Source organism: Salvelinus sp. IW2-2015, unplaced genomic scaffold (genome assembly GCF_002910315.2).
Source record: "Salvelinus sp. IW2-2015 unplaced genomic scaffold, ASM291031v2 Un_scaffold4620, whole genome shotgun sequence".
NCBI classification, from domain to species: Eukaryota; Metazoa; Chordata; class Actinopteri; order Salmoniformes; family Salmonidae; genus Salvelinus; species Salvelinus sp. IW2-2015.
Window position 1 is genome coordinate 36,335 of NW_019945890.1, and position 13,019 is coordinate 49,353.

The following is a 13,019-nucleotide window of genomic DNA, read 5'->3' on the forward strand; positions in this document are numbered from 1 at the left end:
CCTAACATGTACCTTGCCCTTTTTGGGTGGTTGTGTCCAACAATGATTGAGCTAAACGCGCGCTGGAAGTTGTGACTGGCAAACTTGAAGGTCCAGCGTGCGTTTAGTGGGAACACTGAGGCTGTACCCGCTTTAAGTTACAGTTTTACTATGATACCCCACTTTAAGTTACAGTTTTACTATGAACACTGAGGCTGTACCCGCTTTAAGTTACAGTTTTAACAGTGGCCAAGTAGGCTGATGTGGCTTTTTGATCGTAATGTAGGCCTACCAGAGTGACCTACCAGAGTGGCCCACCATCAAAAACAATGGAGAAAATYAAATGTTATTTGTCACATGCGCTGAATGCAACAGGTACAGTGAAATTCACCCTACAGTGAAATGCTTACTTACAAGCCCTTAACCAACAATGCTTTAAGAAGTTTTAAGAAAAATAAGTGTTAAGTAAAAAATAGATAAGTACAAAATAATAAAAGTAACAAATAATTAAACAGCAGCAGTAAAATAACAATAGCGAGGCCATATACAGGGGGTACCGGTACAGAGTCAATGTGCGGGGGCACCGGTTAGTTGAGGTAATTGAGGTAATATGTACATGTAGGTAGAGTTAAAGTGACTATGCATAGATAATAAACAGAGAGTAGCAGCAGTGTAAAAGAGGGGTCTGGGTAGCCCTTTGATGAGCTGTTCAGGAGTCTTATGGCTTGGGGTAGAAGCTGTTAAGAAGCCTTTTGGACCTAGACTTGGCGCTCCGGTACCGCTTGCCGTGCGGTAGCAGAGAGAACACTCTATGACTACCACCTTCAGACAAGGAGGTGACTGAAAATGTTGTGTTTGATGCAAGAAACCATTTTACAAAATAAAATGCATTATTATTCCCATACCATTATTACAGAGAATCAGACAAATGATGCTACCCTCTGCCTATTGGCTACTTAGCTTATTCAAGCCTGTCTCAAAATGCAACRCTGCCCCTTTAAGACAAAAAAGCTCTTTACCTGACTCGCTTTTCAAAGACTTGTAMGAAGCAATCACTCCCCTAAYKCTGTATACAAATTTGATCTCATAACAAGTACATCTACTCAGGACCACAGCTGTAAACACAGTCCAGTTCAAAGTACATGGCACAGATCCATATATGGCAATGGTCTATTTGCATAAAGGCCTACTGCAGCCTATATAGTCTATATAACCAATTGGTTATGCCGCACCGCTCTGCGTAGTGTATGGGCTGAGTCGTGCGCAATAGAATCCTACTCCAATGCGTTCTGCATAGTTTGTTTTGTTTCGGTATGTTGCATTGAAAGTGGCTAATATTGCATTGATTCGATCACAATTGCCACAGTAAAGGAAAACACTCATAGTGTTAATAAACAGGGAGAACCAGAAAGGGAAGTTGAATCTCGTGCTTCTCTCTGTGGGTTGATACAATGCATTCTGACCCCTTGACTTTTTCCTCATTTTGTTACGTTACAGCCTTATTCTAAAATAGATTGAATTGTTTTTTTCCCTTGTCCATCTACACACAATACCCCATAATGAAAAAGCAAATACTAGTTTTTAGAAATGGCAGTGATTACAGCCTCGAGTCTTCTTGGATATGACGGTACAAGCTTGCACACCTGTATTTGGGGAGTTTCTCCATTCTTTGCTCCGTTCATCTTTCCCTCGATCCTGAGTAGTCTCCCATTTCCTGCCGCCAAAACACATCCCCACAGCATGATGCTGCCACCACCATGCTTCACTGTAGGGAGCAGATTTCCTGAATGCTTGGCATTCAGGCCAAAGATTTCAATCTTGGTTCCATCAGACCAGTTAATCTTGTTTCTCATGGCCTGAGAGTCCTTTAGGTGCCATTTGGCAAACTCCAAGTGGGCTGTCATGGACCTTTCACTGAGGAGTGGCTTCTGGCTGGCCACTCTACCATAAAGGCCTGATTGGTGGAGTGCTGCAGTGATGGTTGCCCTTCTGGAAGGTTCTCCCATTTCCACAGAGGAACTTTGGAGCTCTGTCAGAGTAACCATTGGGTTCTTGGTCACCTCCCTGATTGCTCAGTTTGGCAACAGCTCTAGGAAGAGCCTTGGTGGTTCCAAACTTCTTCCATTTAAGAATAATGGAGGCCATTGTGTTCTTGGGGATCTTCAATGCTGCAGAAATGTTTTGGTACCTTTCCCCAGATCTGTGCCTCGACACAATCTGTCTTTGGAGCTCTGCGGACAATTCCTTCGACTCATGGCTTGGTTTTTGTTCTGACATGATATGTCAACTGTGGGACCTTTTATAGACAGGTGTGTGTCTTTCCAAATCATGTCCAATCAATTGAATTTACCACAGGTGGCTCCAATCAAGTTGTAGAAACATCTCAAGGATGATCAATCGAAACAGGATACACTGAGTTCCAGAAACCTGTTCTCACATTTTCATTATGTGGTATTGTGTGTAGATTAATGAGGACTTTTTTATTTATTTAATTGATTTTAGAATAAGGCTGTAATGTAATAAATGTGGAAAAAGAGAAGGGGTCTGAATACTTCCTGAATGCACTGTACTTCTTCTGCGCTCTGTGCCGTAGAGTTGTGCCTCAAGGATACGTTTTAGGTCCCCTGTTGTTTGTCTGTAGTTCAACTAAATTGGGAGACATATTGAGACAGCTGATGTACATTTTTAAACGGGATGAACAGACACTGTTCCTTATTCAAGTGGCAGCAGTTTGACTTTGGCTTTTGAAAAAGCTCAAACCTGTTTTAACATCATTCAACAGAATCTGTTCGATTTGAAGCTTGTTCTGAAATCCTCTAAAACATGTATGGTATTTTCCAATAATAAACACTGAAAACCATGTAATTAATACCTTGGAGACATACAAATATCTGGGAGTTTGGGTGGATGAGAATTTGAGCTTCACCACTCATGTAGAGAACCTTGTCCGGAAACTCAAGCTGCGTTTTGGGTTTTACTACCGACATAAAGCTTGTTTTTCCTTTGCTGCCAGAAAGGAGTTGATTCGTTGTACTTTTCTCTCTGTGTTGGACTATGGTGATACTGTTTATGAGCAAGCTTCACGCTCTACACTGAAGGTTCTTGACTCTGTGTCATGCAGCCCTTCGTTTTTGTCACCAATCAGAGACATCTAACTCACCATTGTGATCTCTAGTGTTGTCGGGTGGACATCATTGGCAACACAAACACTGGTAGATTCTTATTCAGAAKACCATTTTAGGAAAACTGCCATTTTMTCTATCCTCTCTTCCAGCTCRAMATGARAACTCATACAAGCTCAGATCTCAATCKTGCTTTATGCTAAGAGTTCCGAAAATTAGAACCAAGCATGGAAAAAGGTTGTTTCATTACACTTCCCCCTGATCTTGGAATTCCCTCCAAGCCAACCTAACACTACAGGACCTGGTGTCTGGAGGAGTTCAAAGGACAAATAGATGAACAGGTTGTTGAGACATGTGGCAGTTTCTAGCTGTCACTGGTTTGCGTTTCCTTATGTAAGGAAGAATGTTGTTTCACTTCACACACCCATCCACTGTTTATTTGCTGTTTTAGTTGTGCTGTTCTGTTGCCAGTGTCTTCTGTCTGTTTTGTCTTCCAGGTCTTTTTTGTCTTTTTTCTCTCCCCCGTCCCCACAGGAGGCATTTTACCTCTTCCCAGGCCATTATTATAAAGCAGAACTGGTTCTTAATTGACTAGCCTGGTTAAATGAAGGTTAAATAAAATCAATAAAATCACACGCTCACTGACACTCACTGTCCCACACAGGTGAGATCATAAGACCTGAAGATCACGCTTTTAGTGACCTCCCCAATCTCTCTTTTTAATAATTCAACAGTTCCAGTCTGACTGGACGCAGCCCATTGGTGCTGGCAAACATTATGGGGTGTCTGTCATTGGTGCTGCCATAGCAACGCTGGCTGGCGGTGCGCAAAATTAATAATATGACACGCACACGATTACCCAGCAAGATCATCTTTATAGCAACTCATTCATAATACACACATTTTATCTGAGTAATATTGTACGATGCCAAGTCACATGGAACATCAACCTAACTGTTGATATAGAACATCAAAATGATATATCACCTGACAGAACGTCAATATCAAGAATAAATCAGACACACCTCACCACATACTTTAATGATGACACCTGGACAATGACAGTGTGGATACCACCATATGAAGGGATAMAGTAYAGAGTTRAACATTTCTCTGAGTCTGTACTAAAAGTGCTCTATCTGAAAAACTWGACTGCTGACAATGAAATGCACACTATTGGGGCCCAATGAATGGACTGATGAACAAAATACTACAAGATCTATCTGAACTATGCCTTTRATAATCATTTCTGTAACCGCAAATCTCCAACCAAAGCAGCTTTATACAAGCCTGARTTTTACCTTGACWAATCATTCATCCTACAGCGTGAATGCATGACTGTAGCATTGTGGTGTGAAGGTGTTGAGTGGATTAGTAGGCCTGTTGTRATGGGTCTTTGTGGCAAGGACAGAATAATCAGAGAGTTGTGTGTGTGCATGTGCGTGTGTGTACTGTATATGTGTGTTTTGTAACCCAACATGCCAGTAAAYACAGTGTGCCTTCTTCACTGAGATGGGAAAGGTGGGCGAAAGTTCAGTTTTCATCTCCCATTCATTTACAAGGAGTCATGTAAAACCTTATTTCCCTATTGTATGCATGGCCTCCTAGGGCTGATGCGCATGTTATCATACAGTAAAGCCTACAATAGTCAGGTATGCTGAACAAACAGATACCAGCGTGTTACGACACCAGTTATAGTCCCTACTCCACAGCGGTCCGTCAACGATCTCGATGCCTAAGGGTGAACCCGTGTGGGTCCTGTGTCGCGTGTGCGTTTTTATGCTGTGTGTGTTCCTTAGATGAATGGCGAGTTTTGCCATGCACCTGGTGGGTGTGTGTCTCTTGTTCTTTGATGCCTGTGTTACGCACGCCTCTAGAACGAAGGAACGCAACTCCCTGCTACAAACTCAACTCTCTGTGAAGTGCCAAGAGTATGGACTGCAGGGCGAGAAAGGACGACAACAGCAAAGTTTAACCGTATTACTAGGGTTTATTTTCCTTACACGCGAATATGGGGGAAAAAGGCGACGGAACCAAAAGCAAAGACAAGTAAATATCAAAGTTTCCCCCCTCCTATCTAACCTGCCTACCCCACTAACTTACCCAACTTAGCACCACCTGGTGCCCTAACCAAAATACCAGGGGTGGTCCACCCAGTCTTACCTAGTTGCCTAGACTAGAAAATATACTACGGCGTATATTATGCCGCGGGCCTCTTGCCTAAGCACTCCCAAAGCGGCCTTCCCCTTCCCCCCTGGGAACAAATGAAACAGAATAATTATTAACAATCTCCACAAACACTCACAAACACAGGGACATAGCAAAGCTGCTACCAACAACAACTAATATAGTACATACCAACACTTTCTGATACACAACCAACACTATACAAAATATTCAATTCTATCTCTGATCTCTTCTCCTTCTCTCTCTAATGATCTCTCCAAAACATTCAATCTCCCTCTAAATCTCAATTCTCTTCTCTCTCTTCTAATCTCTCTCCTAAATATTTCCAATCTCTCTCTAAAATATCAATCTCCTCTAATCCTCTTTCCCTAACTCCCTCTAACTCTCTCCTAATCTCCCTCTAATCCGTCTCTACCTGCATCCTCATCTCTAATCTCTCTCCTGATCTCATCTCTAATCTCTCTCCTGATCTCATCTCTAATCTCTCTCCGATCTCATCTCTAATCTCTCTGTCTCCGATGTCTCATCCTCTATCTCATACTCCTCTAAGTCTCTGCTCCTGAATCGTCCATCTCTAATGTCTCTCTCCTGTATCATCCATCTCTAAGATCTCTCTCTCTTCAATCTCTTCTGAAACAGAAACACTGGCATTTATATCTTCTGGTGGCAATGTGATTAGAGTCAGCTGCTTCTTGACGAGGGGGCGGTCAGCCTCCAATCATCAATTAGCCTGGGTCGACCTAATCGCACTGGTTGGGGAGTACTTGCAGCAAGACTATCTCCCTGAAACACACAAACACTCAAATCACAAAAGCTAACAACACAAACTAGGAACGTAACACCTGCAGAACAGCAACAATGAATGAAATACTTCGATTAGTAAAACACACAAGAGCTACTGAATAGCTTATGGTTTTGAAGAGGGAGGGTCTACTCTTGAGAGCTACTGAAATCTTATGGGTTGAAGAGGGAGGGTCGTAACTCCGTTAGAAACGCATACGAATATCTTCATGGTTGAAAGGGAGGCTCGTCACTCAGTTAGAGCTAGCCCGAAATTAGTTGCCCTATGCGTATCTGAACAGTGGAAGTGGTCGTACTTCTTTAATGAGTCTTACTGAATCGTATCTATGGTTGAAGATAGGGAGGGTCGTACTCTTAGATGCTGACTGAATATCTTATGGTTGAAGAGGCGAGTTCGTACTCCTTAGAGCTACTGAATACTCTTATGGTTGAAGACGGATAGGGGCTACTCTTGAGCTTACTGAAATATCTATGTTGAGATGAGGGAGGGTTTGTACTCTTAGAGCTAATCTGAATATCTTATGAAGGTTGAAAGAGGGAGTCGTAGCGTTCTTAGATGCTACCGAATTAATCTATGGTGCAAGAGGCGGTGTTATCGACTAATGCTTATGGTTGAAACCGGGAACTTTTGAATGCGAGCAATTCGGTTAATAGGCGAATTACTCCCTTAGAGCTCCCAAAAATTAGTCTTAATGGTGAAGATGAGCGAGCCATGTGTTGTCTCTTAGAGCTACTGACTGATACTATCTTTATAGGTTGAAGAGCAGGGAGGTCGTACTCTTAGAAGCTACTGTATAATCTTTACTGTTGAAGAGTAGGAGGTCCGTACTCTTAGAAAGCTTATTTGAATATCTTATGGTTGAAGAGGGAGGGTTGTAGCTTCTATACGAGCTTAACTGTAATGATCTTATGGTTGAAGAGGGAGGTTTTACTCTTGAAGCTACTGAATATCTTATGGTTGAGAGGGAGGGTCGTACTCTTAAGAGCTACTGAAATACTTATGGTTGAAGAGGGAGGGTTGTACTCTTAGAGCTACTGAATATCTTATTGTTGAAGAAGGGAGGGTCGTACTCTAGAGCTACTGAATAGCTTATGGTTGAAGAGGAGGGATTGGAGATTCTTACTCTTAAGTACTTGAATTCTTATGGCGGTTGAAGAGGGAGGGTTCGTACTCTTAGAGGCTACTGAATATCTTTATTGTTATGAAGAGGGAGGGGTTTACTCTTAGAGCCTTAACTATATCTATGGTTAAGAGGGAGGGTCGTACTTGCTTGAGCTACCTGAATATCTTTATGGTTGAAGATGGAGGGTTGCGCTCATCTGTTAGAGCTAATTGAAGATCACCATTATGGTTGAAGAGGAGGGTTGTACTCTTAGTAGCTAGCTCTGAATACTTATCGTTGAAGAGGAGGGTTGTACTCTATAAGAGCTACTCGTAAACTTAATGGTTGAAGAGGGGGCGTTGTACTCTTTAGAGCTACTGAATATCTATGGTTGAAAGAGGGAGGGTCGTACTCTTAGAGCTACTGAATAGCTTATGTTGATAGAGGAGAGGTTCGTACTCTTAGAGTACTACTGAATACTTATTGGTTGAAAGAGGGAGGGTCTGTACTCTTAGAGCTACTGAATAGCTTATGGTTGAAGAGAGGAAGGGTTAGTAGCTGCTAGAAGCTATAAACTGTAGCTAATGTTGTAAGAGGAGGTGTTTTTAGAGCTCAGTATTCAAAATAAGAGGTGCTACTCGTATGATACTACTGGTATATATATCTTATGGTGGTACGAAGAGAGTACAGGGTTGTTGACGTCGTTGTCCCACGTACCTGTGAGCAGAGTTATTGAGGCTGGCCTGTTATTCATCCAATGATGAGTGGCTGCACTGTGCTATAAAGGACGCAATCAACTGTGAAATTCATCTTCTGTGTATTGACAGGGTTAGCACGACGTGTGAAAAAAGCATCACGTGTGGACCCTAAATAAATTGACAGTATCTTTCAGGAATGTGATGATCGATGCTCAGCAAGGGTGTAGTGGTCCTACTGTACAATCCTTATTTCCAGACACCTTTAAAACAATTATATTTCTGCTTCCTTCCAGGCAATAAGCCAGTGGTTATTGCTGAAACAACATCCTTTGTCCTGACCTGAGGGATTGTAGATTTGTGCTCAACATTCACATCACTTATTCAATCCATCATGGGCAGTTACATATTCATACCACAAAAACTCCTGCTATGTATCCAAAATGGTACCCTATTCCCTATATGTAGTGCATTACTTTTGACCAGGCCCCATAGGGTGACGTGTGTCGCCATATAGTAGGCAATATACTTACAGTGAAGCATTACAGTGAAGAAATAGGGTGCCCAGGTCATCCATTAACTCATATTCATGTGGAGTGTTTTGAACAGAGAGCAGCCTTTGGCTTGAACAGTGGCGCTGGATTAGTGGGTACCCTATTCCCTATGCAGTGCACTTCTTTTGCCCAAAGCCCTATGGGCCCTGGTCAAAAGTAGTGCACTATATCAAGAATAGGGTGCCATTTGGGACGCAGGCATCGTCAGCAGCTCTTATCTCCTGAAGTCTTATCTCACGGCCACCTGTAACTCACAGGTCCGGCTAGCAGCGACCCCATGTAACCCTGTCCAACTTATACAACTAGGAGTCATACAGAGTATCCTTTCTGACCAATTGCCACCGGTACAATGATGCTACTATTACTTGTGTGATTTATAGTCTGTAATAGAAACTCATAAATAAGTATCAGTGATGTATCACCATAATACTTCTCTCCTCTCTCTACCTTTAGTAATGCMTTGTGCTATCGCTCAGTATCGGTCTAGCAGTGTGTCTCATTGACTTCCTCCACCTTTTGGACATCTAAGCAACAACCACACATCTGATAATAATACATKACAATATGTGGTTTCCACTCCTGTATTAATTGTGAACACATTGTTCCAGAGCTCTAGGGTTTGCTGTAACCTGGCCCTCTCTAAGTTTTTCCACTGACAATAACTGTGGGTGAGACATTAAATTGGTGAGGTGGAGCTGAACTGATGCATGTTCAATCATTTCCAACTGACAAATTGTAAAAGAGAAGCTATCGCTGTAAAAGTACTAACTCTTCACGGAGAGTGCCCTCTAGTGTCACTTTCAAGGAACTTCAATGTAAAAAAAATTGTTGGACAAATGAATACTCTGTTTGGGCTAGGGGGCAGCATTTTCACATCTGGATGAAAAGCATGCCCAGAGTAAACTGCCTGCTACTCAGTCCCAGTTGCTAATATATGCATATTATTAGTAGATTTTGATAGAAAACACTCTGAAGTTTCTGAAACTGTTTGAATGATGTCTGTGAGTATAACAGAACTCAAATGGCAGGTGAAAACCTGAGAAAAATCCAACCAGGAAGTGAGAAATCTGAGGTTTGTAGTTTTTCAACTCTTGGCCTATCAAATACACAGTGTCTATGGGGTCATATTGCACTTCCTAAGGCTTCCACTAGATGTCAACAGTCTTTGGAACCTTGTTTGATGCTTCTACTGTGAAGTGGGGGCGAATGAGAGGGGATTGAGTAAGGTCTCTCCCAGAGTGCCATGAGCTGACCATGCACGTTCACGTGAGAGATTTAGCTTGCGTTCCATTGCATTTCTGAAGACAAAGGAATTCTCCGGTTGGAACATTATTGAAGATTTATGTTAAAAACATCCTAAAGATTGATTCTAAAACATGTTTGACATTGTTTCTCAGGACTGTATACGGAACTGTTATTGACTTTTGTCTGCTACCTAGTGATGCGTGTCATGAATTCTTGGGAATACTGGGCTATAACTCGCTAACAAAATTGAGTTTGGAACATACCAAGATGAACTTCAGCGAAACAGATTCAAACATTTAATGTGGAACTGTGATATCTCTGCGGAATCAGAGTCTTCTGATGAAGATTCACTCAACAGGATAAGTTTGAATATTTATAATGTATATTGTTCTGACTTCTGATGACTCCAACTATGCGGATATCTGGTTTGGGCCTTGATTTATGTTGTGCTGAGCACCGTTACTTCAGATTATTGCATGGTTTGCATTAGTTTTTCCGTAAAGATTATTTATTTATGTGATAATATTGACACCAGCGGGTTTGCATTAAGGAGAAGTATATCTTTAATTCTGTGAATAACCACTTGTATCTTGTATCAATGTTTGTTAAGAAGTAGTTCTGTAAATTGATGTGGCTTCAGCACATGTGCAAATTCACGGGAATGTTTTGGAGGGCAAAAGCCCAAACTGTAAACTGAGGTTTTTGGATGTAAATATGAAACTTGATCGGAAACAAAAAACATTGGTGTAACATGTTGTCCCGGGAGTGTCATCTGTGAATGAAGATATCAAAGGTTAGTGATTAATTTTCTCTATTTCATACTTTTTTGTGACTCCTCTCTTCGTGTTGGAAAATGGCTGTATTGCTTTCTGTGGACTAGTTGCTGACCCTAACATAAATATGTTCTGCTTTCGCCCGAAAGCCTTTTTTGAAATCGGACACTGTGTTGGATTAACGAGCAATTTGTATCCTTTAAAAATGGGGTCTAATACTTGTATGTTAGAGAAAATTTGAATTATGAGATTTCTGGTGTATGGAATTTGGCGCCTTTGCAATTTCCTTGGCCTGTTGGCGAGGGTTTCCGCCGGCGTTCCCCCAGGACAGGCGATAAAGGGAAATATTCACATATTTTTACAATGTGTCCTTACTTTCCAGAAAAGAGTGGAAAATAAGCTACATGCATCCCACTCAAAAACACATGAAGCCGCTTAGAATTAGAATTAAATTTACAGCTTTTATTATAACAATAGATTTTTATGTACATGGAAACAAACTATGAAATTCAATAAGATTCAGTGAAAGTGACCTAATGCAAACTTGCTGAAATGCAACACATGTTAGAGGAAATGTGTACCTTCTCTTGTTCCTGTTAATCACGGCCTAGGTTTTCAGACAAAAATGTAAACAGACGAGAACATGTTTCCCAGTAGATAGATAGATAGATAGAGAGAGAGAGAGTTGTGATGTATGCTTAGACGTGTCGGTTGTTGCATTAGATGCTCCAAAAAGGTGGAGGAAGTCCGAGTGAGGTTTTACCTTTTAGGATAAATTAATATAGATAGATAGAAAAAAAAACGGTTCAAGGAGAGAGGCGAGAGACGTATAGAGAGGGTAAAGGCGTTTATGGAGAGATGAAAAAAAGGATGGAGAGAGAAAGAGAGAGAAGGATGGCGAGGGAACGAAAGTGACAGAGCAGAACGGAGAGATCAGAAAGACAGGACCAGGTGAGCAATGAAGAGATGTACTGTATAAGAGATAAGAAGGGTCAGGGAGCAGAGACATTAAGAAGTCATGTATCAGATTAAAGGGTAAGGGGCCAATAGGAGCCAGTTATGTACTTGCTGACCGTGACGAAATACAGACCCAATAGCTGCGACGTAGAGAGAGTGACCACGGTGAGGTTCCAGGTATGGCATTGGATGGTGTATGCGCGACAACGCTAGACGAGAGTTCTCTCGAGTGCACCGTGAGCGAGCCGCTGGCCTCGAATGGCCTGTCTACTTAGCCTGCTGCTGTCAAGTCGTCTCCACAACCCATATCCTGCACGACCCCATCAAAAGCCTGGTTTCATTAACCTTACGAACGACTCCCATTCTGGAACACATTAGATCATTAAAACTTCCTTCCCTCTTTATCATTTTGTGACAATTCCGGCAACCACAGATACAGATCCGACTCCAAGCCATAAAGGTTTTTCATCCTAACGTAAAATCTAATTGACATCATACTCCTCCCTGTCTGAATGTAAAGTTGCAAATCTATGATATCCAAAAGAATTCAGTCAGTGTTCCCCTGATGGATTATTAGCATTCACCATGAAATTGTCATGATGTTATATGACTCGCTGTCTGACACTGTCCACTTTTGGTTTAACCTGCATTACTAGCTTTCAACACTCTGTCTTTGCCGAAGAAGGTGTTAGCTTTAAGAAGCCATCAACATCGAGTCAAAGAAGCTATATTAATCCAGATATTAGTATTGCTAGAGCGTGAGTATGGATCGGTCGACCCGTGCATTGGTCTTGGCCCAGGTGTGTCTATCTAGAGGATGCAGATAAATTGTAGTTGACTTGGTACTCATCAACTTAGAGTGGCGTTGGTGGTTCCCCAGTTAGGATGGCTCAGTCAGAGGCCCCTCAGGTACAGCAACACATTTCCTTAAGAACCAGCAAATTCCAAAACAACCCCAAAATAAGCAGAGAAAACCACATTAAGAAAGGTCAATCAAATTACCCTTGGCGACACCAATGGTAAACGAGCCTACGATACAACAACAAAAAGACACGAGCAAACTAGCGAATACAATATGTCCTAAACAGAGAGTACACAGTGGTCATAATAGCTGGACCACTGTGACTGACCGAAACTTAAGGAAAAGCTTACTAGTACAGAACTCATGAGGCATAGCCATGTGCTATTGAGAAAAGCGCCGCCGTAGGCAGACCTGGCTCTCAAGAGAAGAACAGGCTACGTGGCCCCACTTGCTGTTGTTGAACAAGAAAAGGGGCAACCAGTGAAAGAACAAACACCATTGTGAAAAACAAACATATGATGTTTCATTATTTCCCTTTGTTACTTGAACTATTTGCACATTTGTCTACAACACCCCAATGGTATAAGGACATTAAATGCATTTTGAAATGTCTTTATTCTTTTGGAACTTTCTGAGAGTGAAAGTGTAATGTTTACAGTTAAATTTTACATATAAATTATCTACTCCACTGCTTTGGAAATGTTAACATATGTCCTTCCCATGCGATTAAAACCCATAAATGGAGACGCAAGAGAGACCTCCGCCAATGCTCCCCAAACTCAAGGATCGGGGTGTCAACCT